This window comes from Pinus tabuliformis, chromosome J (genome assembly GCF_031772625.1).
Source record: "Pinus tabuliformis cultivar Carrire ecotype Pingquan chromosome J, CPIR1, whole genome shotgun sequence".
Taxonomy (NCBI): domain Eukaryota; kingdom Viridiplantae; phylum Streptophyta; class Pinopsida; order Pinales; family Pinaceae; genus Pinus; species Pinus tabuliformis.
Genome location: NC_142295.1, coordinates 529727408 through 529754385, shown reverse-complemented (window position 1 = coordinate 529754385; position 26978 = coordinate 529727408).

The following is a 26978-nucleotide window of genomic DNA, read 5'->3' as shown; positions in this document are numbered from 1 at the left end:
AAAAAATGGCGACTCCGTTGGGGAAGCTATGATCCTTTCCATTCAATCCTTCATCCTATTTTTGTGTTGAGTTTTACCAACTATTCATTTTCAGGCTTGTTTGTTTGTCTGTAACCTTTTCACTTATTGGTGATTGCTTGAAGGTTCTTGGTTTTTTGTTGATTTTGAAGATTTTTTGTTTTTATCTCATCTTTCTCGACCATTGTGGTTTTCTCCCTGATAGTCGCGATGACATCGTGGATGTTTTAATTACAGTCACGATTATCACTGTTTTGCCCATGACAGGTGCGATGATCCCATAAGTTAAAGAAAATTAGGTTTTCTCTTGTTAATTTCAGTTTTTTTCCTTCTAGCGGTGGTTTGTCAGTGTGATTATAGTATCATTGTCTCAGTTGACATGCTTGTTTGACTGAAATTCCCTCTTGTTTTGGTTTGAGTGTATTTGGAGCTTGATTTGCTTTCTAGGGTTCCTAGAGTTTCTAGGTCACCCTTCATTCACTTGTTGATCTGTTCTTCAGGGATCAATTACCCCTATTCAGAGAGTCTTTTTGCATTTGGACATATTTTACAAGTTACTTTTGGTTCTTTAGTATAAAGTTGTTTTCATTAGTGTCAAATCAAGTAGATGTTTTGAAAGTCACTTTAGTTCCGTCGGCAAGCAATAGATTACAAAATTGTTTGTTTTTTGATTGAATCGAAAGGAAGCGCTTGTTGTTATTATTGTGTTTTAGAAAGTGAAAGTGTATATCGTTGAAGTATTTTCAAAACATTTCTTTCATTCAAATTGGAAAGTGAAAGAGATTTTCATGATTAGTGTATTGTTTGCATTTTTCTTTTTCTCTTTTGCACTAGTTTGCATTGATTGCATATTTAGTGAAAAGAAAAATATTTTCATCTCTATGGTATTGCATTTGTTAGTAGAATGAAAGATTAGATTTCATTTCTACTTATTGCATTAGAAAGATTGTATTGATGCTTTTGGATTGTTTGATGCATTGATTGGTTTTTTCTCTTCCTTTGTTAGAATAGCCTTCATCGAATGAAAAGTTTCATTTTCATCACTTAGTTGCATTCTAGGAACAGGTGACATCGTTGAGCCCTCAAAATTGAAACTTAATTCAAGATTAAACTTAAAATTTACCTCAACTAATCTAAGGATCATTTTGAACATTAACGCTCATACTTAGTGTTCTAGGTTAGAGACGTGTTCCGGCATCTATAAAACTCAACAACTATCATTCATAATACTCTTGCATTAGATAGTGCTAGCACAGACTTGTGCTCCCCATACCGTCGAGTATATAAAGGGAGACCCTCATAGGTTGCAAACCTTTATCCATAGGAAGCCGATTCCGTTGTCCTGTAAACATGATACACCGAACACAACATTCGGGGAGATTGCCTACACATATGTCAAGTTCTTAGTAAATTTATTTGCTAAGGTGTATATTGCAATTCACAGTTACCTGGTAATCCTTTTTGCCTAGAGTTACTTGAGTAGTCATTTTTATCTTTTCTGACTCCTTAAATTTGAAAATATCATCGAACACTTGTCCTTTCAAGCTCGCTAAACCAATGAAAGCAAATAGAGTCACCTTTTCTTCCCTTTCTCGACTCTTAAAACATGGAAGGAAAAGTTTTTGTTTCAAATTCTAAAATAAACTTCCAAGGATACCATGTAAAACCCTTGCAGTTTCTTCTTGGCCTAATCTTGAGTAAATATTTGTAAATTTTATTTTTAATCGGCCCTCAACAAATCTCCTCTCCTTTTCTACTCTTGAGAGAAAGTCATCATACTTGAACCATTGAGTTCACCCCAAAGTTCCCCTTCATTATTTGATATGGAAGGGTCTTCACAAGGAGTTCACCTAGAAATTCCTCGGTCACTTGAAGCTCAAGGTTTTAAACTTGGGATTGTCCCAAGCATTCAACCCCTTTCTTCTTTTCCACCACCTTCGAATTCCTTGTCACCTCAAGAATTTGATCCAAAAACCCCTAAGAGTCCATAGAGGTTTGGCTTATATCTGCCAAATCCATTATTTGATCATGTTGTGATATCTCCTCGGCGTCCTTACAGTCCTTACGATCGGCCTGGTGTTCCTTTGGATTTATCTTCTCGTATATCTTAGATTCCTCCTCGCCAATTGTTTCCACCCATGGATTCAGAAGGTGAGATCCCGACCTCTTCTCCGGGTCACTCGGAAGTTTCCACTACTCATACTCCTCATGTCGATGATGAACAAGGGTATGAATTTCCTCCAGAAGGATTCCTTTTTACAGGAAGAGTCCCATCTCACACACTTCCTGAAACTAGTGAGCCTATGTTTCCACTTGGTTATATAACTCTAGCCCAGTTGGTTTTAGGAACTCTTAGTGCTTCATCTCAATATCAAAATCCCATTTGGTCTTCAAATGCCATGCCTACTTCTGGTCTATCCATTCCAAACGTGACCTCTTAAACTTATGTACAAGATGATGTTACATTAGTTCCTATTCAAGCTATCATCCCATTGCAACCTGTGTTGTGATTTCAACTGTCGATTTCGGAACAATCGACTGTTTCAGGTAAGGTTTCAGTCAGTTCTTCCACCCCCCGATCAAGTGGACAGAATGTGCCACCGCTTGGGGGGGTAATCTGAATGTTCCTCTTGTCTCAGGTGAAACCCATGTGAGTGGGTTACAATCTCACATGGTTGGAGTAAATCAACCTTATTATAGTGGTATTCCTAACCCTATTGGTCCATCTGGGACGGGTAATATTCAATATCAACAACCCTATATGGCTCATATTCCACTCCAACAGGCTTATGTCCCATATGGTTCACAAGCCTTGATCAATCCATCTTACGCTCCACAAGGAGGTGCTTATGTCCAACCTGGTCAATCCACTATTCTTGGTGGATATGGTCATATTCAATTCGGAAATTACCAATAGGAACTATCCAACAACCCTTGCAGCAGCAATGGCAACCATTACAAAAGCAAGGGAAACCTTTGCAACATCAAGGGAAACCTTTGTAGGAGTATTAGCATCCTTTGCAATAACCAACTCAGTTTGTTCAGTAGCCTACTCAACCTTTGTATCCGCAAGGTCAACCTTTACAACAATGAAGTCAGCCTTTGCAACAGCAAGGTCAACCTCTGTAGCAAGCTCAATATGTATATCAACAAGGTTAGCCCTTGCAAGCACAAGGTCAACCCCTGCAGCAGCAGGGCCAATCTCTTCAGGTCCAGGGTCAACAGGTCCAACAACCTTACAATCCGTATGCCGTGTATAATACTTATCAATGACCTATGGTAGGTTAATATCAAACCTACCCTAGACAAAATCCACCTTATGGTCAAGGTACACCTTAGTGGGGGAAAAATCAAATCCTGTATGGCATAAATCCTCCACTATGGGGGCACAACCCTTACTAGTAAGGTTGGAACCCGTAGTTTGGGCCTCCTCAAAGGACCTACATGCCATTCAATCTGCAATTTTCTTTTTTGGCTACGTTGGAATTGCCTGATGTCTTGAGGCTCAAAAATGATCCTATTCTTCATTCGCCTTACTGGCCTCCGGTTCCAACTAAAATTCTAAGATATTGATGAGCCCCAATTTTTGGTACAATTTGGGCTCATTTGGCCTACTTGCTTTGCTCAAACCATTCATCTTTTATTGCTTATGCATTCATTTCTTGGTTTATTCGTGTTGTTTGTAGGAAGAAGGGTAGGCATTCTATCTACGTGACTAATACATGATGATTTCAGGTTTTTGGCATTAAAAGGGAGCAAAGACCACGAAAAAGGAGACAAGGAGACAATAAGGTGGCACTGCTGGTTTTTAGGAGAGGATGTCCACAGTCTTGGGGACCTTCCTCATGATTCCCACCATAGCTCCGAGCTCCAACCAATCTACCCACCGAGCTTAGAGGCAGCCAACCGTTCTACAGGAACAACAGTTACAACTGTTCTACAGGATCAGCAGTTTAACCTTCAGTTGGACAGCCGAGCTCCACAAATCAAGGAAACCTGTTGGATTATCATTTTGCATAAATACTGAGGCCATAGCCTTTGATAGGATATTTTTGAACTTTTGCATTACTATTGTAATTTCGAAGTACGAGCTACAGCTCGGTGTTGGTTCTTTTTGTAAGCCAGTTTTGGCATGACATCAGATTTTTGGTTATGAATAAAGGCAGGCAGATTTTGATCTCATTTTGAGTTTCCAAGGGAGCTATAGCTCTCAGGTTAGGGCCCAACCTGAGAGCAATATACCTCCTCTGTGTTGTAATGTTATTTGCCTTTCGTTCCAGCACTTCGTTTCTTTACTTTGACATGCAATTCGAATTTACAGTCTGCTGATTTAGTTTTTATGAGATTGAATAGGATTAGTTTATGGTGAATTTGCTTCCAGTTGCTTAGGTTAGAAGAGGATAGTTATAATTCATTGGAGCTCCAGAAAAAGGTTGAAAGGACCTCACTGCCATCTCTGTTAGGGATTGGGGTGTAGTCTGAACCAACCACCAAAACCAAACGCAGTTCTTTTCACGTCCATGCAAGCTGCAACAGTTACTTTAGTCGTAGATCCATCCATGCACTTTGGTCTTGATCATTACCTCTTCATTCCACTTCCATGCACGAGTTTCTTTCACAAATTGCACTGCTGTTCATTGGTTCAAAATAGCACAGTTAACATAGGTTAAAGAGTTCTCGTTTTTGGTGACATTCATAGACAATTTGTTTCATCTACACTGCTCCACACCATTCCATTACCTTCCTCTTCTTGTCAACCACACCTAAAGCCACTCAAACGACCTTTGTTCAGCTTGTTTACCTTCCAGCTCTTCCATTACTCACGTAGCTCCATTTACTTAACCTTTCGTTGATCCCATCCTTCCAGCCATCAACCCACTGCATGCACTCTTTCTCCATCTGACTTCTCTGCTCCTGAGCCATCACCAGTTCCATATCCATCTCACCTATCCTCCCATACCACTCCATCACTTCACCATCTCCCAAAACTCCCACGGTCGAACATCCTGTAGAATTTCACAGACTTCCTGTAGAACCCCTGAGTTTCCTGTAGGATCCCCTGCAGACTTCCTGTAGAAGCCTGCAAACTCGGTTGCTGAGCATCCGAACGTGGTAGACTTCTGTGGACTGATGCTAGAGATCCTCTAGGGCCTCTCCTAGCCCCCTGACCTTGCCCATGCTTTCCTTCCATTCGAACCGCTCCTGCACAGTCAAACCCTAATCAAAAGCATCATCACAATAAATCCAACCACTTAATGAAAAAAATACAAAAACATGTCTTTTCAGATGCAAGTAGCTTAGATGCATGTATTTCAGCTCACTGCAAGTAATGGCATCATTGGTAGAAGTTTCATTCACAGTTTTGCATTGTAAGGGCCTAGCTAGTCAAATTAGGGTTTACTAGGGTTTTCATGCTTTGTTGGCTTTCAGTTTCTTTCTGCAAGTAGATTAGCCTCCTTTGAGTTAGCTTTCATCCATCACTCATAAAGCTTCTTCTGTGAGCATATAGAAGTTGGCTTGAGCCCTAGCGGACTTGTGCCAGCTGACCAAGTGACAGCTGCGACAAGAGCTAGTACTTGTGCATACAGCACCGTCGCTTCCAAGTTTGTACAAACTACCGGGTTGATAAAATTAGAGATAGGAAGCTCCAGGAGTTGTAGCATTATTGCTACAATACTGGAGCCCACCAGATATTTCCCTAAATTTGAAGGAAAGTCTAAAGAGGACCCACAAGCACATGTGATGACATATCACTATGGTGCTCTTCAAATTCATATGTTGATGATTCTATCTGTCTCCACCTCTTTCAGAGAACCTTAACAGGTGTTGCCACAAAATGGTATATCGAGTTGCCTCAAGCTACCTATGCTAACTTTAACTCTTTAGCTATGGCCTTCCTCACCCACTTCCAATTGCCGGTTCGATATGAAACTGGCACTCATTTTCTCACATCCCTGAAGCAAGATACTGCGACCCACATTTCTAATCATATCCATGAATGGAGACGTCAATGTCGCCTCATCAAATTTGAGATTCCTAATGAGTTGTTAACTGAATGGTTCATGAAATCATTCGTAAACAAAATTGCTGTAGATATAGCAATGGGTGGATGTGTTACCGAGGACCAAGCTATTTCCCATGCTCAGTATCTAGACTTAGTCTATTCCCAATCTGGCACATTATATGAGATGTTGCCTGATGCTCCAAGACCATCTTCAGATCTGGCAGCCTCAAAGTCTCTCGATGTACCACTTGTTGATGGTATAATTGGTTCAGTGTCTCAAAATTCCACTAAGGCTTCTTCGAAGCAAAAATATGTTTCAGACACTGGTTCCAAAAATCCTTCAAAAAATTTATCAAATCCTAGTAAAACCTTTGAGGTACATGTTGTTCAGTCTACCACAGTAGATAAGACCTCAAAATGTAAGAAGAAGGGTAAATATGAAACTAAAAATGATACCTGAAATAGGATCCACCCAAATCATCCGTTGATGGTTCTTCCTAGCGCAAGCCGAAATTTCCTTGCCTCATATGTGAGGAAGACCATTATACCAAGGATTGTCCCCACCATGTTGAAGTTAACCATTTATTGAAAGGGACTCTAGCTATTTTGAAAGAACCATTTCCATATCAACAGATGCAGTTCCTAGACCCACCATAATCCTCTGCCTCCTCTGGTTCCCAAGTTTTCATGATGTAAGGTTCTTTGCCCATTTTGATTGCTACTCAAACTAAGGAATATCAAGCCCCGCAGAAGAAGACGGTGGAGAAAGAAGTTATTGATATGCCTTCTACTTCCACTCCATCCAGTTCTGGTCCACTCCATATTGAGCGTACTAACAATGAGTCTGTCATCCGACCACCTCCCAAAGGTGTGCTGTGGAAATCATCTTATAATCCGAATGCTAGAGCTGCACAACATTATAATATTGTTGAAGATTTAGCTCAAGTGCCTTTGGTGATGTGTGCTTTGGAAGTTCTCCAAACATGTCAAATGCAATTGAAATCATTGTTATCTACTTACCTTTGATATTGAAAACCACGTTCCTCATCTTCCTCATCAGATTTCTTTTCTGATTCAAGTTATCATTAAAGGAAAGACGATCCATCGGATTATTATTGATGAAGGTGCTTCCACCTACATCATGTCTGTTTTGTGTTGGAAAGCCATTAGCTATCCTCCCCTTAATCAGTGCTCGAACACTTTGGAGACCTTTGATGGTAGAGGCTCCCATCCATATGGTATTCTCACAAACTTGCCTATCACGTTGGAAGGAAAGTCTGTTGAGCTAGAAGTGGAAGTTATATATGTGAATCTCAATTACAACCTTCTTCTCGGGCGAAGTTGGAGCCATCCTATGTTTTGTGTGGTTTCTTCTTTGTTTAGGGTGCTTTATTTTCCTCACAAAGGAAATATTGTCACCGTTGACCAATTGTCTTTTCTCTCTTTTGGTTCATCGAATGGCAATGTCCCATATGTGGGAAATATAGGAATTCCTTATGAGAGTGTGGGGGCAGGTCTTTTCAAAGATCCCGCTTTAATGGGTACTTTTACTCTCCCACCTCCAACTGTCACTTCAGTCAATATGATCTCAGTTTCTATAGATCCTTGGATTATTCTGAGTCCAAATCAAATTGATTCATTTGGTGATTTTGTGTCGTTAACTCCATTAGAACAAGCATATCAAGAAATTGTCTTGGCTTCAACGGCTGCTTCAGAAAGTCATGTTGTTTTCAGTATGAACCTGGATACTTATGTGCCATCTCCTTGGCTTGGTTCATGGGATTCTCCAGATCCTTTTAGTGAGATATTCCCCATCGATGAGAGTATCATTGAGGTTATGTCTTTGGACGAAAATCCTTGGAATGATCTCCATCATTGTTCTTCATTTCTTCCTAGCCTAAGTGAGATGCCTTCGTGTCTTAAAGCATTCGTTTCTCATAGCCCAATGCATCCACTTCAAACACTTGTTTTGGTGCATGAAGTCCTGTCTAAGGGTAATATAGGAAACATTACTGTGGCCCTACCCATTGACATTTCAGCCCAACCTAAAATCGTCAAAATCCTTCAAATGGGGGCACCTTTTCCTCGTCACGAGATTAAGTTTTTCATGCCTCCTTTCATGAGATTGTTTCATCGAGTCTCTACCATTTGCCCATTATCGCAATGGGGTTTTCATATTATGAATTGTAACCCTCACTCGCCCGGGGGCCATAGTCTTCTATGAGTTTTACTCTATTATTTTTCCAAGTCGATGCTTACATGTCATGTCAACGATGAAACTCCAGTTTTATTCTCTGTTGATCACTTACCTGAGTCCAAAAATGGACTCCATTTGAATTTTTTACGCGAGGTAATTCGTGTAATTACTTTTTGTACATTAGTGAGTGAATTCACTGGTGTGTGCTTTTGATTTTTGGTGTGTTTGTTTGCTTTGTAGACATGTGTTTTCTGCTTACTTTGTGTTCCACTCGGTTTGCAGATGTTGTCAAGTCATTATGTCGGTTTTGTTGATGGTGCTCGTCGTAGCACACAAAATTTGTCTTCCGTAGCTTGGGGACTCTCTTCCCTTGATGGCGAGTTGATTCACTTACAAGGTATATGCCTTAGTCAAACAACTAAAAATATTGCTGAATATAGTGCAGTCATTGAACTATTGTCAAAAGCAGTTGCTCTTGGCATTAGGGATTTAGTTGTCAAGTTAGATTCAAAACTCGTTGTGTTACAATTAAACAATCATTATTCGGTAAGAAATCCACAGATATTGCGTATGTATCTACGTGTTTGATTACTGGAAAGAAATTTTGATTTTATCACATATCAACATATTCCACGCAATTTGAATACATTAACAGATGCATTAGAAAACTATGTTCTTGATAGACATTTGCGTAATTTATAAAACCAATCACATCATCATGATACATGGACGCATAAGTAGAAAATAAAACATGCATATGTATGTATATATATGTGTGTGTGTGTGTGTGTGTCACATCTTTCAGAGTGTTTACATAAAAATCTCAAAAAGTAAATTGTTCCGAGAAACTTGGCTTTCAAATCCTACAAAATGTGTAAAAACAACTAGAAATGATATCAGCTAGCACAATGCTCATGGTAGCATGAGACTAATCTGATCACTTGACCTAAGAGTCAATGCAGTCTTGCTGATACTCCTATGGTGTGCCTCTTCCATCGTAGTGGCACCTCATCTATGGTAGCATACTCTGGTATCCCTTGGGTGATCACATCCAGGTTGCGCTCCATCTCTACCAAGGGGTCTGCCCCTTGCTCATAATCCACACCTACTATCTGATGGGCTTCTCACCGTGCTATTGGTGACATTCTAGGCAATATTTTCGGTCCAACAGCTACACATTTATCACAAGTTAAATCTCAATTACACTTTTACAAAAAATTCATAAAACTTGAAAAAAAATAAAAAAAATAAGTTTTACCCATGTTAGTCCATTGTTCTCCCGGTGGCAAAGGTAGATCCAAATCCCATCTAAAATCCATGCCGACATAAGGATAATCATCCACAACAAGTAATTGGCGACGTAGCCAACTGAAAAACTGTGGAGGGAAACACATCTATTGGACCCCATCTCCTCGAGGCATGAGCTGACTCCACCGCACTAGCCTCGGATCTTGGGGGCCAGGATTTGGTACCTATGCAAACTGGTTCCAAAACAAGGGCACCCGCTCTAGGAAGAAAGTAACCAGTATTGAACCGAAACCAAATTGTTTCAGGTTCCCTTGTTTACCCTTGGTTAGTTGTCTCTTCATATTATCCAGTAGTCCTCCACACTAGTTGAAGACTGTGGGAGTCAAACAATCTACTGCATATCAGAATTGTGATTGTGAGGCTTCATGAAGAGCTTGTGTGCCAGATACGTGAGCTATGGTGAACAAGATAGTTCTCAGGGGAAGATTAGTGATTGTTGTTGTCTTCACTTTCCCACCCATGGTCATCTTTGAACCTGGGCAATGTCTCCTGACTAGACTACTAGTACTCTCACCTCCTGGATGAGATCCAAAGAGTTGGACTCTCTCTCCCCTCCTAGACAATCCAGTGATGAAATAAATGTATGTTTCTTCCAGCACTAGCTCCTGGTCTTTGATTATGAAGAGTTCTCGATCAAAGATCCCATAAGCTGATCAAATACAGCAGAAACTCCATTTGAGCTCTCAGTCTTGTAGTTCTAAAGAACTTAAGAAATCCATAGTTCCTTAGGGCATTAATACATTTAGGATATTGGGCTGCCTGGTGGTCTTTGACCTCATGGCTTCTTTCTTTCCATTCTAGAACCATGACCTCCTGCAAAACATCATTAAATATAAGTTAGAAAAAAAATCATGGATCAAAAATGAGAATTTTTTCTTTAAAGAGGTTTCAAAAAATTCCACCCCAAAACCATCACGCTTGTTTTTATTTGTTGAAAATAGAAACAAGAAATGATAAAAATAGCACTGCTATAAATATCAGTTCAGCCAATGTTGATCTTAGCAAAAATGGATGGAAAAATGGAAGTGCTAAAAATAACATTCTATAAATAGCATTTCGGGATACCTTCCTATTTTAGTCAGTCCCTAAACTAAAATAGTGAAGTAAAATTCGAGTTTGATCTTAGCAACTGTTTGTAAAATAATTAATTAATTCATCTTGAGTTAATTAGTTAAAGAAAATCAAACATGAAGTCTATGTGGGGCATGCAATAATTTCTCCATTAATTGAAGAATTTATCCATCAGTTAAAGAGATAAGGATGAGTTGTAATATTGAGTTGTAATTAGTTGGCTCAGTTAACTGAGTCAAGTCCAGTTAGATTAATTCAACAGTTTTTTGAATTAATGTAAGTTTAGTTAGTCAATGCTTGCATACATGTAACTACTACACTTCAGATAACTGAGTATTCTCTCATAAATAACTCATGCATGTCAGTTCAGATAGAGACCCAGTTGAGAATAGATGGAGGGGCAGTGTACTATCAGTTGCTAGAATATTCCTTGCATGCAGAAGGAATTCTTTCCTTGAGGATTGCGCAGTTACTTCTTCAGGTTTAGTGAGTGTGATGAGGCCAATTCACACATGTGGCTTCATTGGACCCCAAGAAAAACTGCGCAAGGAAATAGGAGGCTTGGAGGGCTTGAGGAGGACATATATGTCTATTCAGTCTGTGAGCTGTATTTGTTTAATTACAGAGAGAGCAGGATAGCTTGAGAGCTGATTCTTTTTGTAAATTGAACAAGATTTCCACTTGTATGATAATACAGAGTTGGGGTTTTAGGCTAAGGTTTTCCCCGTGATATTTCTTCTATGTTATGTGTGATTGATTTCTCTTTCTCAGTTAGATGTGTTCTCTTGATCTTGCTTAATTCGATTAAGATTCTGCAAAGTGTTGTAGAAGTAGATCTTGTATTGTGTTTTAGTATATTGCATAATCTGTTGACCTATAGTGGGAATTTCTACATGGTATCGGAGCAAAGGTGATCAAGGTGAAGAACAGTATTCAAGAAGGAGAAGTTCGAAGTTTGGTTCCTGAATATAGAAATCGAGTTCTTATCACATCGCTATTTCACGTATGGCGTTTAGTGGTTTAAGACTTGAGTACGCCCTTCATGGTAGCTTGAATTATATAGCGTGGAAGGATCGCATGGAGGTAGTATTAGAGGATAACGGTCTAAAGGAATTCATTGATAAAGAAGTCCCCAAGCCGACTGATGCTACTCAACTGGCGGAATGGAAGAAATGTGTGGCTAGAACAAGGAGAATCCTGCTGGAGGGAATTCGAGACCACATTGTCTTGAGCCTCCACGGGAAGGAGACATCGTTTTTGATGTGGAAAACATTGAAAGATTTATATCAGAACAACAACGATCAAAGGAAGCTGGCGCTGAAAGACAAGCTTTGTAAGATCAAGTGTGAAAAGGGCGACAAAATCTTTACATATCTGAACAAGCTCACCACCTACAAGGGGATGAGCTTGGAAGTGTAGGGATCACTACTGCTGATGATGACATGGTGAGTCTTGCACTCAGTCTTCCTAAGAGTTGGAATAGCTACCTGGAATTGGTTAATGGAAGAGAAAAACTACCGAATTGGGAGCGACTTTGGTCGGATTTGATGCAAGAGGAAATAAGAAGAAGCACCAGAGATGGATCCTCATCGAAGCAAGATGATGAGGAAAATCTAGGCTTAGTGAGTAAGGTGAGGAAAGGGAAAGGGAAGGCATCCCATCCCAAATCTAGTTCTTCCCATGGTGGGAAGAATATTGACAAATTGAAAGTGTGATGCTTTCATTGTCATGAAGTGGGCCATTATGCTACAAATTGTCCACAGAAGGAATCCAAGAAGGGTTCCTCAAAGGGATATGATGGTGAGGCACTGGCCTAATAGTTTGAGCTAGATTTCTCGCTTATCACATGCATGGTTTCATCCATGGTGGGATGTGTGTGGTACCTGGATAGTGGACCTTCATTCCACATGTCATGTGACAAGAATATTTTCAGTACCTTGGAGCAGAAGGATCTCTAGATGCGGATCGAGATGGGTGATGATGGAAAGTACCTCGTTTTAGGTGAAGGTATGGTTATTTTTCAGAGGGAGCATGGAGCTCCCCTCACCTTGACTGATGTAAGGTATGTACCAGGTCTAAAGAAGAATCTTGTGTCTATCGCTATGCTAGAAGATAAAGGCTATGATATAGTCTTTAGTCAAGGAAAGGTATTCTCGAGGCATATCGATACTGGACAGACAAAGCGAATAGGGATTCGAGTCAAGAATCTCTACAAGCTGGAGGTAGATGACTGTGCTGCTTTGAGTTCCAAAGCTAAGATGGTGCAGAGCTAAGATGTTGGCGGCTATGTCATAGAAGACTCGGCCACTTGCACCATGGAGCCTTGAAGATCATGCAGTAGATTTCTACCGGATCACCCAAGGGAAAACTTGAGTAGACGACTACATGCAAAGGTTGTACCTTGGGTAAGTATGCGAAATCTTCCTTTGATCGAGACAGTAGAGTTGGAGCAATACTGGAGCAAGTTCACTCAGATGTTTGTGACCCCTTCTCTACAGCCTCCACCACTAAACAAAGGTACTATGTTATTTTATTGATGATTTTTCTCGTAGATGCTGGATCTACTTTATGCAAAAGAAGGATAAGACCTTCTTGAGGTTTTGTGAGTTTAAATCCTTGACAGAGAAAGAATCTGGAAAGAAAATAAAAGCCTTACATAACAACAATGGTGGAGAGTATGTCTCCCAATAGTTTAAAGACTTCTATGTTGAAGAAGGTATTAAATGGGAATTGACGGCACCCCATAACCCACAATAGAATGGGTTGGCCGAAAGGAAGAACAGATCGATTGTGGGAGCAGCTCGAGCGATGTTGCATGACCAAAGCCTACCACTGCATTTGTGGGTTTAGGCATGAAATACAACAGTATACTTGTAGAACAGAAGCCCACACCGTATACTGGGGATGAAGATACCTATGGAGGCCTATTCTGGAAAGCACCTGATGTAAGTCACTTCCGAATCTTTGGATCATCAGTTTACTGTCATGTGACTAAAGATTCCAGGAAGAAGCTAGACCCAACAGCTGAGTTGGGAATACTTGTGGGGTACACAGATACACGCCACAACTATCAGGTGTACCTTCCTTGGGTACACAGAAGAAGCTAGACGCAACAGCCGAGTTGGGAATACTTGTGGGGTACACATATACACGCCATAACTATCGGGTGTACGTTCCTTCCACTCAGAGGACTGTGGTATGCAGGGATCTGAAGTTCGACAAGTAGAAATCCATGCACTTATCACTTGAGAGGGAGCTCGAGTTGCATGCAAATGAGGAACTTTCAGTTCCTAAGGATGAGGAGCCTCAAATTGATGCGGAGCAGCCGCATGCAGAGGATTCAAGAGTGGAGACATTCACTCATGCTGATACTTCCAGAGATGGGCAGAAACACTCAAGGGAAGCTGACAGGTTGATGCTAGATGCACGAGAGAATGTGGGACAACCATCTTCTCAGCGCAGACAGAGGAGGTCACCTGAGCGGTACACTAGGTACATGGCCCTGGTTGGGGAGTGTGTAGATAGTGAACCTTCTTCATGCGAGGAGGAAGTGTAGCAACCAGTTTGGGTTGATGCAATGGTAGAGCAGTACAACTCTATCATTCGAAACAGTGTGTGGGATGTTGTCCCAAAGCCTCAGGGCAAGTTAGTGGTGAGTTCCAGATGGCTTTACAAGGTAAGATAGGCAGTTGATGGTAGTGTTGAGAAACATAAGGTAAGGTTTCTTGCCCGGGGTTTCTCACAGGTTGAGGGGATCGACTACGATGAGACTTTTTCTCCTGTAGCAAGGTACTCATCGATTAGATTGATGTTGGCACCATCAGCTCAAATGGGGTGGAAGATCCACCAAATGGATGTGAAGACAACATTCCTTAATGGGAAGATTGAGGAGGAGGTGTACATTGAGAAGCCAGAAGATTTCGAAACCTTCGATCGTGAGTAGCATGTGTGCAAACTCAAGAGGGCTTTGTATGGGCTGAAGCAAGCACCTCGTGCTTGGTACACCAGGATCGAGAGCTATTTCACCGGTTTGGGGATCGTGAGTAGCATGTGTGCAAACTCAAGAGGGCTTTGTATGGGCTGAAGCAAGCACCTCGTGCTTGGTACACCAGGATCGACAGCTATTTCACCGGTTTGGGCTTCACCAAGAGTGAAGCAGATGTGAACCTTTACCACATCATGGTAGAAGGTAAACCATTGATCATTGTTCTTTATGTCGATGATCTGATTTTGATAGGTGATGATCAGCTGATACAGTCTTCCAAGGAGGACCTTGTAAGAGAGTTCGAGATGAAGGACATGGGCCTTATGCACTACTTTCTAGGCATGGAGGTGTGGCAGAAAGATGGGGAAGTATTTGTGTCTCAAGGAAAGTATTCCAATGAGATACTTAGGCACTTTCACATGGAGAAGTGTAAGCCCATGTAGACTCCTCTAGCTGGGAACTGGAGGAAGGAGGATGCTACTTCAGGTGAGGTAGTAGCTACTACTGTTTATCAACAGCTGGTGGGTTCACTTATGTATTTGGTGAACACACGACCCGACTTATGCTTTGCAGTGAACCAGCTGAGTCAAGCTATGGTTCAGCCTACCAAGCTGTTTTGGAAGGCAGCGAAGCATGTGTTGAGATACCTTAGAGGCACATCTTAGTTCAGATTGTGGTACAGACATATAGAGGGAGTGAAGCTTCAGGGCTTCATAGATGCGGATTGGGTAGGGAGTCCATCAGACTGGAAGAGCACTTCTGGAGGAATCTTCAATCTTTGTTCAACTGTAGTTTCCTGGTACAACAAGAAACATAGATCAGTTGCACTTAGCTTAGCAGAGGTTGAATACATGGCTGCTAGTCAGGCTGCATGTGAGGCCCTTTGGATGTGGAAGATTCTAGTGGGATTGTTTGGTCAAATGATGGATCCTATAGTGATCTACTGTGATAACCAGAGTTGTATCAAACTCTTGGAGAATCCAGTTTTTCATGACAAGTCCTGATCTGATAATCACCCTATGAGTGACCTCAATTAAAGATTTATTGAATAAAGGTATTACAGACACATGTGCTAGTGTGTGTGTCTATGTTATTTAAGCAACAGATCATTTTGCAAATACACAGACACTTGAAATGGAAAGACAATAGAGAAATACAGTAAGCAAATACAAGAACACAAGAAATTAATAAGGATTTCACCCTATCCTCCAAGGCTACATCTCTAGTCCAGCTCTCAGTGGTGGCCTTATTTGATTGTGTCTTAAGCAGAGAATTACAATGCAGGGACTCAATATGAGTCTCCTGAAACAAGTTTGCTTGGCAAGGTGGTTCTTGGATTCCCCAAGCCACTAGAGTGCACATACTCTTTTTCCTACCAGCTCTTTGACCTCTCTGGTTTGACAGATCATCTCGAGGATGGCTTGAATCTCTCAAGCTCTATGGTGTTCGACACTGCCTTTGGTCAGCTCAGCCCTCAGTCTTCTTACTGCTTTTGCTTCACTCTCTTCCTTGCTTCTCTGTCTTCTGTCTTCCTCCCTCTGTGTTTCGTCTTCCTCTTGGGGTTCTCGTGTCTTTCTGTTTAACTTGTGCATGGTTTTAAGGCAATTCGTTCCCATGTCTGTTCAGTTCCTCTTCCACCTCCATTGAATCGCCTTCTGCAGTTGCACTTGGAGTTCCATGTTCGGCATCATCATCAGGCTCACAGGAAGTGGCCATATGTCCTCCTGTAATTGCGCTAGCCTGCTTCGTCGGTTCAATTCTTTGGTTACATCATGGAATGGGTCTTCCTCCACCGTGGTGGTCAAACTGGACCTCAAATGTTTACAAACTGCAGCTTAATCCCTCATTAAATCCGGTCCTGCCATCGGGTGCAATGTCAACCGTCCGATCTGGATCCCCCAGATCCAACGTTGTCCGCTCATTTCACACAATTGACTTGCTCGACCGTTAGCACACGATGAGTGGCAGTTTTCTCTCTCCTCCACTCACCACGTGTCAATCGCTGAGTGGGATCACTCCAATTTCTCCAAAACTTCTTACCATTCAAGGAGCCCTCGATCAATACTGCCGGTTTCGGAACGGGTCTGGCCTTTTAGCTTTAGCCTTTTCCCCACGGTTCCCGGCTCTTTCATGTGACCGTCACTCGGGGCTTCTCCATTTTGAGGTTTTTTGCCTAGCGATGTGTGATTAACATTAGGCGCTAATCACACATCAAAAACCTCCTCTGTTTCCCAATCTGGACCCTCCCAGGGGCCAATTTCGCCTCCCGCATAGTCTCCATGAGCCTTGGTCAGTGCGCTTTGATTGAGGTCATCATCGTTCCACACTGGTTTCCACTGCCATTGGTTCGAGATGTTTTTGATTGTTGTTTTGAATTATTTGAAGTTTGTCTCGACCTAGTATAGTCATGGTTCATTTGACAGTTCTTTATGGATCCAATTCGGATCACAACCTTCCCACTCAAAAGCTTTTGGACCACCAAAAGTTGGTTTTTAAGCATCGACTAAGTGAGGGTATTGTTTTCTCACTTGCCCAATCTCAATCCACTTTGCACTGCTTGGCTTTAAACCTTTGAGCCCAATCCTGAGGTACTCCACATCTCCCCTGCGCGTCGTCCTCACCTTCCTGTCCAGTACGGTGTCTTCCTGCAATTCATTAAGATATTCAGGTAGCAGGTCATTGATAGAAGGCAATTGACTCTATTCTTCAGCGTCCTCAATCATTGAAGGTTCAAAAAATCTCAAGAATTCTGCATTTATGACTGAGTAGATGTGCATGTAGGCTGGTAGATCAAGGCGAAAAGCATTTTCACCAATCTTCTCAAGTATCCTAAACGGTCCATACCTGATAGGCTTTAGCTTTTTACCTTCACCTTGCATCCTGTCCTTGCTGATATACAGCCAGACCTGGTCACCAACTTGAAAACTATGCTCCATCCAATGCTTGTCATGCCTAGCCTTGTACTTGGCTTGGCTCTTTTCCAGTTGTTCCTGTACTTCCTAGTGGATCTCCTGGATTTGTTCAGTGAACCTAGTTGCCCTGTCCACATCACTGTGTCTATCAACCATGGTATCTTTACCAAAGACATAATCCAAAGGAGACCTTGGTGTGAAACCAAAACAGGTCTCAAAAGGAGATCTTTGCATAGAAGAATGCTTCTCTCTGTTGTAAGCATGCTGCACATAACACAAATGTTCATCCCAAAGCTTAGGATGTTTACTGCAATATCCTCTCAATAACTGGATCACTGTTTTGTTAACTACTTCTGTCTGGCCATTAGTTTGTGGATGAAAAGCTATGCTTTTCTTTAGTTTGGTGTCTATTAGTTCCCACAGACTTGACCAAAACTTCCCCACAAATAGGATGTCTCGATCAAATACAATAGAAGTGGGTAATCCAAAATGAACCCATACATGTTCAAAGAACAATTTTGCAGTCTGTTCAGTTATAATATGTTTATTACAAGGCATCAAAATATACATTTTGTTGAAACTATCCATAACGACATATAGATAATCATGACCTTTCCTAGATTTAGGCAGTCCTCCAACAAAATCCATGGAAACACTTTCCCAAGGGTGAAAGGGAACTAACAATGGAGTGTACAAGTCTAGTTTTCTGTTGTTGGGCTTGCTTTTAGCACACGTAGCACACCCTCTTACATATCTAGAAACTGTCTCATTCATTTTCGGCCAATAAAAAAAACTTTGCAGCTGTGCAACTATTTTACTTACTCCAAAGTGACCTGATATCAGAGAAGTGTGTGCTTCCCTAATTATCTTTACTCTCTCAGTTTGTGGAATGCAAAGTTTCCCTCAATGGTATAAGAGTTGGTCCTTCACGTGATAATCCAATTCTTCTAATCTTTTTCCTTGACTCAAAGTTGCATATACATCTTTAAAGTCCATATCTTGAGAATATTGTTCAATGTAGCTTTCATGTAGTACATAATTATGCTTAAGTATGGTGGATGCATTTATAATGGGTCTCGATAACATGTCTGCAACTTTGTTATGTATGCCCTTTTTATATTTGATGACTAAATGAAACTGTTGTAGAAAACCCATCCATATGTAATTTCTCGATTGCTGCAACTTAGTTTGGGAGTGTAGATATTGAAGTGGTTGATGATCAGTATGTATTACTGTCTCTTTGCCCATTAAGTAATGTTTCCACTTTTTCACACTCCGAACTAATGCATACAATTCTTTATCATATGTAGGATAATTAACTACTGCAGGATTAAAAGTCTCAAAATGATAACATATGGGCTTATCGTGCTGTGTCAACACTGCTCCCATGGCATAGTCACTGGCATCAGTTTGAATCTCAAATGGTCTTTGTAGATCTGGAAGTGCTAGTACAGGTGTTGTACTAATCTTTTCATTCAAGGTGTTGAAGGCTTTCTGATGTTTGCCTCCCCATTGAAACACCTTATTCAATCCTGTTAAAGCATGTAAGGGAGCTGCAATTGAGGAAAAGTTAGAAATGGACTTCCTCCAATATTGTGTTTCTCTTAAGAATCTTTTCACTTCTGTAGTAGACTTGGGTTTAGGCCAGTTTACAATGACTGCCACTTTAGGGGGATCTATTTTAATTCACCTCCCCCTACTATATGACCCAAGTAGTTTAGAGATGTTTTTCCAAATTCACATTTTGAGAGTTTAACATAAATCTTTTCTCTTTTCAAAACATCTAGTGCCTGCTTAACATGCTTTAAATGTTCTTCCCATGTTTTACTAAAAATCAGAATGTCATCCAGATACACAATAACAAAATCATCAAGAAAAGGTCTGAGTACATCATTCATTAATCTCACGAAAGTAGTAGGAGCATTAGTTAAGCCAAAAGGCATAACCAACCATTCATACAATACTTGCTTTGTTTTGAAAGCAGTCTTCCATGCATCTTGTTCTGCAACCTTGACCTCATGATATCCACTGTGCAAATCTAGCTTGGTGAAATAAACAACTTCCTTCAATTGATCTAAAATATCATCTATGTGACGAAGGGTATAACAATTTTTTATTGTTATCTTATTAGTAGTCAATGCATATTCTCCACGAGCCATCTTTCTTTCTCACCAAAATGATTGGTGACCCACATGGTGATGTGCTAGGCCTGATGAACCCTTTCTTGAGCAACTCTTGCACCTGCTTCTTAATTTTAGCATTCTCTAAAGCAAACAATCTGTACATTCCAATGTTAGGCAATGGAACATCTTGTTGCAAAATAATATCATTTACTATTCCCTTTTTGGGTGGTAGACCTTTAGGTTCTTGAAATAAGACATCATACTCTAAAACAACCTTTTCTATATCAGCTTGTTGTTCAGCATTACAACCCTCAAATACATTGGTTTTATCAGGTTTCTTTTTGTTATAGACATTTTTGGGCACTGCAACCCCAATCATAAATGTCCATAAACCAAGGGCTCTTAAGTCCCTAAAAGTGTTGTTCCAACCTCTAAAAGAATAAGGTCAACTGATTACATCTTCTCCCAGAAGTTCTCCATGAAAAACTGCTCAGAACTGATCAAAACTGGACCATCTCACCTGCTCCATGGTTAAAGTGCACTGCATCCCACCTAAATACACACGTGAGGTGCGATGCATCTTGAAAAGCCCTTCTATGGGGTGCGATGGGCAAGAGTGGACAAATGGCAGGGTCAATCTGCAAGGTGGAGGATCATGGAATATTCTAGAAACTTCTCTTGTGACACTTGCCTCTCTGCATTCGCCCAAGGATGAGTAAGAGATCATCAATCTCCAAGTGGAATCAAGAACTATCAGAGAGAGGACACTAATCAAATCTCAAAAGCTCACTCACCCCCTTGCAAACATCTATATATGGATCCCTCATGCCAGAGATCCAGAGGCTGAAATTTTGTATCTTGTAAGGAAGTGCTGCTGGTTTCTTGGTGCAACATCATAGTGTTGGGTGATCTAAGTTTTTCATGAGGTGAAGGGCTTTCTTGCTGAGAGGATGATGCTGGGTCAGAACAATTGGTTGTAATCCTCTTTGCTATTCTTGATTATTAATAAAGCTATTCAAGTTTTCCTCCACATTCTTGTATGATTGATGATATATGCATTTGTGTGGTTAATATATATCTGGTCCTATATTGTTTATGATAATAGATCTATGTTCTTGGATAGTGTTATGCTGCTTTGATTCTACAGGTGCTCTTTGAAGCTGGGTAGACGAGGAAGCGAGTGGCAAAGACCTATCAGAAGGGAGAGGAATCAACCAAGGAACCAAGCGTAAGGCAGAGCTTGGTCTCCTTTATTCCCTTCTTATCTATTTTTCATAAAGGAAAACGAAAGTGGTTTTAGTTTGTTTGTTTCTAAGGTAGCTACCAGCCTTAGTGGGACTAGCAGCTCTACATAGACACTAGATTTCCCGATAACAAAATGGCAACTCCGCTGGGGAGCGAATAGATTGTTTTTTTATCTACATTTGTTTACTTTATAAACTTACAGACGGAGCTTGAAAACAAGCCAGCTACCTTCGAACTACATTTGCTATGCAAGTGCAAAGTAGATCAATGTTGCTTTAGTCTATCTCCGAGTTTTTTTTATGAACCGAACAATCGATTTACAAGCTCTTTAATTGCCCTTGTGGTGCCTCTAGTAACCTCCTTAGATCTACCTCTGTGATTGATTTACTGATTACCACTTGCTCGGCCTAAATCCCTGAACTGAGCTGCAAACTATGACCCGGAACCCAGTTAAAGTCTCGTCCCTGATCCATTGCACTGTCTCTTCTGTGGATTCTGGATGCATCGCACTTCCCGAGTGTAGTAGGTTCACTGCATCTCTTTTTCCCTGTGTTACAGGTGCGCTGATCAGACAAGGCCTCTTCTGCTCTTAGATTTTGGTTTCTGTGTTCACTCTTTTCAGCTCTATTCAGGAGTTTTTCTGCCTGTAGTCAGTACACCTCTGTTGAAACCCCCTTCCTTGCCATTATTCCGCCTCCATTGTGCAAAGGACTGTAAATTTTTTTATGTATTTTGAGCCATTTTCAGTTCTCTTTTACAAAGAAGTAGCGTAATTGAACTGTCGTTTCTTGATTTGAAAGTGCTGCAAGTGTCGTTTTCAATCATAGAAGAGATGATATTCGGTTACATTGTTACTCTTGTATTTGATTTGAATTAGTAGTTTTTCAAGTGTCGAAAGCAAGATTTCAATTCCAAATCGCAAAGTGTCGTCATTATCTTCATTTTGTCTTGAAAAGAAACTTGTTAGTAATGTCGCTTTGAAAAATAATTCAGATTTGCACTTAGCTTTCCTTTTATCATTCACACATTAAGAAGGCTGAAAACAAATACATGCATGTGCATTTGCATTTAGACTGTTTGTTGGTTTGATTTAGGATAGTGCATATAGTGTGTGTTCTCTGCTCTTTGTTGAAAGGACATCATCTCTCTTTCCTTAGTAGCTAGGATTTTCATTGCAGAAAGAAGATTAAACGATTGTTTATCATCTTAGATTGCATTTTAGGAATTGTAAATATACATCACGCGGTGAACCTGAAAGGAAAATTTCTTAAGCAAGATCAACCGTAAAATAAATTTAATGAATCTAAAAACGCTTTGGAACCTAACGCACAACATTTAGAAGTCTAGGCTAGAGACGTATTCCGACGTCGTAAAGCCTGGTAATTGTTGTTTTCATTGTTGGTTGGGTGATTCCTCCACTTTGAGATGATAAGTGCCAGTACGGACTTGTTCTCCCACGTACCATTGAGTATATATTGGGAGACCATAATAGGTTTTATCCTTTATCCATACGAAGCCGTGTCTGCCGCCCTATCGATCGCAATGCACTGAACACAACATTCGGGAAGATTGACTACCGTACCGTAAAAAGTATTCTGCAGTTTTGCGATTGGTTTGGTAATCCATTTGTCTAGATTTCCAGAGCAGTCTCTTTCGTTCCTTTTCAGACTCCTTAAAGGAAAAGGTCCATCTGAGCACTTGTCACTTCAGGCTCATTAAAAATCAAAGGCAACTAGAGTCATCTTTTGATTTTTCTTGACTCTTGAAAATTGAAAAAACAAGTTGTGTCAAAGTGTCTAAAATTTATTTTAATTGGAATAAATATCACCTTTCCTACGTTGGTCTTAGGTTGAGAAAAATGGAGTCCACCAACCAAGGAGTTCCCCTTGGGGGATATCCTAGTCCTTTCTCCTCTTGGGGAGATGTTGGTGCACCCCATATGGCCACATTTTCGCTTCCAGGATTGACAATTGGCTTGCCCGTATGGCTCTTCTCAACTTCTGTCGTTTAGAACACTGTGATTCCTGAACAATCAAGTCAGCAACTAAATGATACCAGAGTTACCCCCCAACCCTCTACTTCGTCCAATTCTTCCTCTCCTCCTTCCTCTTCGCTTGATGAAGCTGGTAAAGCCAAAAATCAAGTAACTGAGAAGAAGAAGGAGAAGAAGAAGAAGGAGCCAAAGGTGAAAAGGGGCGACCAGGCATCGTCTAGCGAAAATCCACACACTGCACCATCCAGGCCTAAATCACCATGTGTCATTTGCAAAGGAGACCACTATCATCGAGATTGTCCTTGCATCCCTCGGATCTTAAGGGACTGGTCTCCTCGTTTGCACAATCTGGTGTCATCAACCTTTGATGATCATGTTGAAAGTACACCATCAACTAGTGAAAGTGAAGCCCCTGGACAAAAAGGAAGATGTAAATTTCCTTGTAAATTGTGTGAAGGCGATCACGCCGTCCACCGTTGTCCCTTCTTAGACGAGGCTAAAAGAGTTTTGGACGACCATCCGGTTTCACCATTACGGCTTCCTCCTGGATATAAGAAGCTCTTACCGAGTTCATCATTAGTTGAAAATCTGGCTGACATGCCCTTGTGGTCGGCCGAAGCATATATCATTGAAGATAAACCATCTAAATCCACACCAGACGAAAGTCAAAAGGTCGAGGTGGCAGTTGACCCGGTCTTGCCTTCAGAGGATCCATCTTCAGATGATACAGTCACCGAAGAGAACAAGAACGACACTGTTCAAATTCTCTTCATAAGCACAGACTCCGATGAACATGGGGGCAGTCTACCCGTTCCTTTACCGCAGGAAGGAAGTTCGTCAGAGTCATATCCGGCCATCTATTCGGTCCCACCTCCAAGCAACCTGGTTTTTTCCTTCGATTGGAATCTACTAGGTAGACCCCGTTTATCGACTAATGTACCATTTTGAATCCGTGCTCAAATATATAGAATGGTCATGGCCGGTACCATCATAGATGAAGGGGCTTCTGTGAGTATCCTTTCCTCAACTTCTTGGAAAGCACTTGGTTCACCATCGTTTTTGCCTGAGATGAGAAATCTAACAAGCTTTGACAAAGGAACCAATCGACCATTAGGGATCCTTCCCAATGTGCCGATAACATTGAGAAGGAAAACCGTTCACATGAACGTAATGGTAGTCTAAGGACCCCTGGATTCTAATCTACTCCTTGGACGTGACTATATTTATTGCATGGGAGACATTGTCTCCTCACTCTTAATAGTAATGTGTTTTCCGCATGAAGGAAGAGTGGTCAAGCTCGTAGACCAGCTTTCATTCCCCAGTTCACACATAGCAAATAGTTATATACCATCCCTGAATGGTCTTTTCACACAAGGGATGTCTCATCAATCCCCAGTCCGTCCTCCTGATGAGCGCGAGTGATTCGAAGGATATGACTGAAACCTAGGGGGCATGCACCCTGGCCTATTTCGACAGGGAAACCTTGGGTAGAGGGTAGGTTTCCGCGAAGGATATATGACTGGTTGACATACCCGTCTGTTAGGAAAATGGGGTTAAACCAGAATAAGATACCTCCGTTAGAAGGTAGGCCTTTCCCGATAGAACAAATGTTTTGTCTACAAATTGAAGGGTAACCTGGAAAAGGTAGGCCTTTCCCGATAAAACAAATGTTTTGTCTGCAAATTGAGGGCTAACCTGGAAACTATGCTTCACTATACCTGGGGGCATGCAAACCTTTTGGCATGCAAGCGAGGAGCGACCATTTATTTTTTTAAATTTATAGGTCCTCTAACCCTTTAAACTCATAGGATAGGTCATTTCCTAACTTGCATAAAGAAAGGATGTGGGGCAAAGATTTGAAAAAATTCCAATTATATGAGACATCCTTATTATACGACTGGATCGAGCAGTTTTAACGCGGAATTCAAGCTCGTTAAAAAATAAACATAAGCAATGAGCAAATGTTCCCCTAGAGTTTAAGCTCATTAAAAAATGAACCAATTTTCGGTAAATAACCATTGTGAATGTATTATCATCAGCCTTTGAAGCCTTGGTCGTGTTCTCATCATCACCTCCACTTTGTTTTGGCCGATCATTCACCTCCATTTGATTGTTTACCCTTTTCGAGGAACAACTGCGAAGAGTGATCCTGTTAGCCATCCTTGTGACACTGCCGTGGTTGAAAATTCCAAACCTTACCTGGAATCAACTACTACCCGACTTTATCACTCGTTCCTAAAAAAACGAGTCTCCTTTAAGCTCTTTTCAACTGACTCATAAAATATGAAAAGATTGTGGAACAATTGGCCTCTCCAGCTCGTTAAAGGGACCAGAAGTGTTATCCCTCCTTTAGATTTTAATCTTTTTGGACTTGAGGGATCATTACACAAAAAGATTGAGCGCTTGTCTTGTTCGACTCGTTAAAAGTACTAAAAATTCATCCCTTTTGTATTGTTTTATACTTTTTCAGACTCAAGGGATTATATGACGAAAAAGGATTATTGGAGTTTTCTTTACGTCCCTTTTTCAGACGATATAAAATTGAAAAGGACCAAGTTATCCTTGTCGTTAAACTCGTTAAAACCGAATAGCGACAAACTTGTCCATACAGACAAGAACGAGTTTCACTATCGCTAGGCTCGTTAAAACATAGTGATGGGTTTGCCCAAAGGGAAAATTATAGAACAAGCATATGTTATCCTCCTCAAGCTTGACAAAAATAAAGAGGTACTAGTCAGCAATGACTGGGGAAAAATTGGGAATAAAACTTGAAAAAAACTTTATTGGTAGCAAGTCGCTCTTGAACATGACACTTTCACTCCGCATCAGAGCCGGGTTGGGTTGTTCCGTTCACTGGTCATATCACCATGTGTCCATCACACCATCCATATTTGGGGTTAACGCTACCAATCTATCATGTCAGTGTCGTCGATATGTTCAAGAGAAGTCGCTCAGAGAATTCACCGGTGTCTCACCCACTGCAATACATTTACGCTCCATTCTTTCATGACCACCACCCTAAACCTTATATCACCAGATTGTTTTCACCTCCATTAAAATCATTTGCTCCGTTCTGTGTCATTGATGTGGGATTCACTAAGGCCCTCCTATGACGGATCGCTTCTTGTCGACATAAGCTCATTATCCAAGAAGTCGATCTAGGAACAACCCTTTTAGTACTTTGAAACTTGCATGCCTCAATGGCAAGTTTCTCACTTCCAGCGATAGGTTTACATCAATGGCCTTCGACCAAAATATTTTGTGTGGTGTTTGACGCCAAGTCCCTTATTCACACCACATGAATTATACTGTAGTACCTTGAGGGTCATCATCATTATCGGTGATTCCTATCGCGCCTGTTAACAACTTACATCATTGGCTGGTAATCAGGCGATGCCTTTCCATGTTCGACTCCAGAACATCTCTCACATGGATCGACTTGTACTTTGAGTGAAGATCGAACGAGATTGAAGACCCTAGATCTAGTTTCATCCATACGGGCTGCGATATATATTCAGGAAAATAAAAACATCAATTGTACATCATTACTGCACAGATAATCATCCAATCCAAGGGATGATGGCTCTACCAGAATCATCAGTCTACACTCAGACGATTGTATGTCTTATGTACATGAAAATGAATCTATAAAGCTGAGCATGGGAATGCCCGCCTCAGCTAGATCATGAAAATATTATGAAGATAATGTATTGTATTGTATCTTATTATAGGTTGCCTTCCAGCTTGAAAAAACTTCAGATCCTCATGATAAATCATTTCACTCGACATTAACAAATTAACAACCTCATGCTTTAGGGGGCAATTGTTATAGACATTTTTGGGCACTGCAAACCCAATCATAAATGTCCATAAACCAAGGGCTCTTAAGTCCCTAAAAGTGTTGTTCCAACCTCTAAAAGAACAAGGTCAACTGATTACATCTTCTCCCAGAAGTTCTCCATGAAAAAATGCTCAGAACTAGTAAAAAATGGACCATCTCACCTGCTCCATGGTCAAAGTGCACTGCATCCCACCTAAATACACACGGGAGGTGCGATGCATCTTGAAAAGCCCTTCTATGGGGTGCGATGGGTGAGAGTGGACAAATGGCAGGGTCAATCT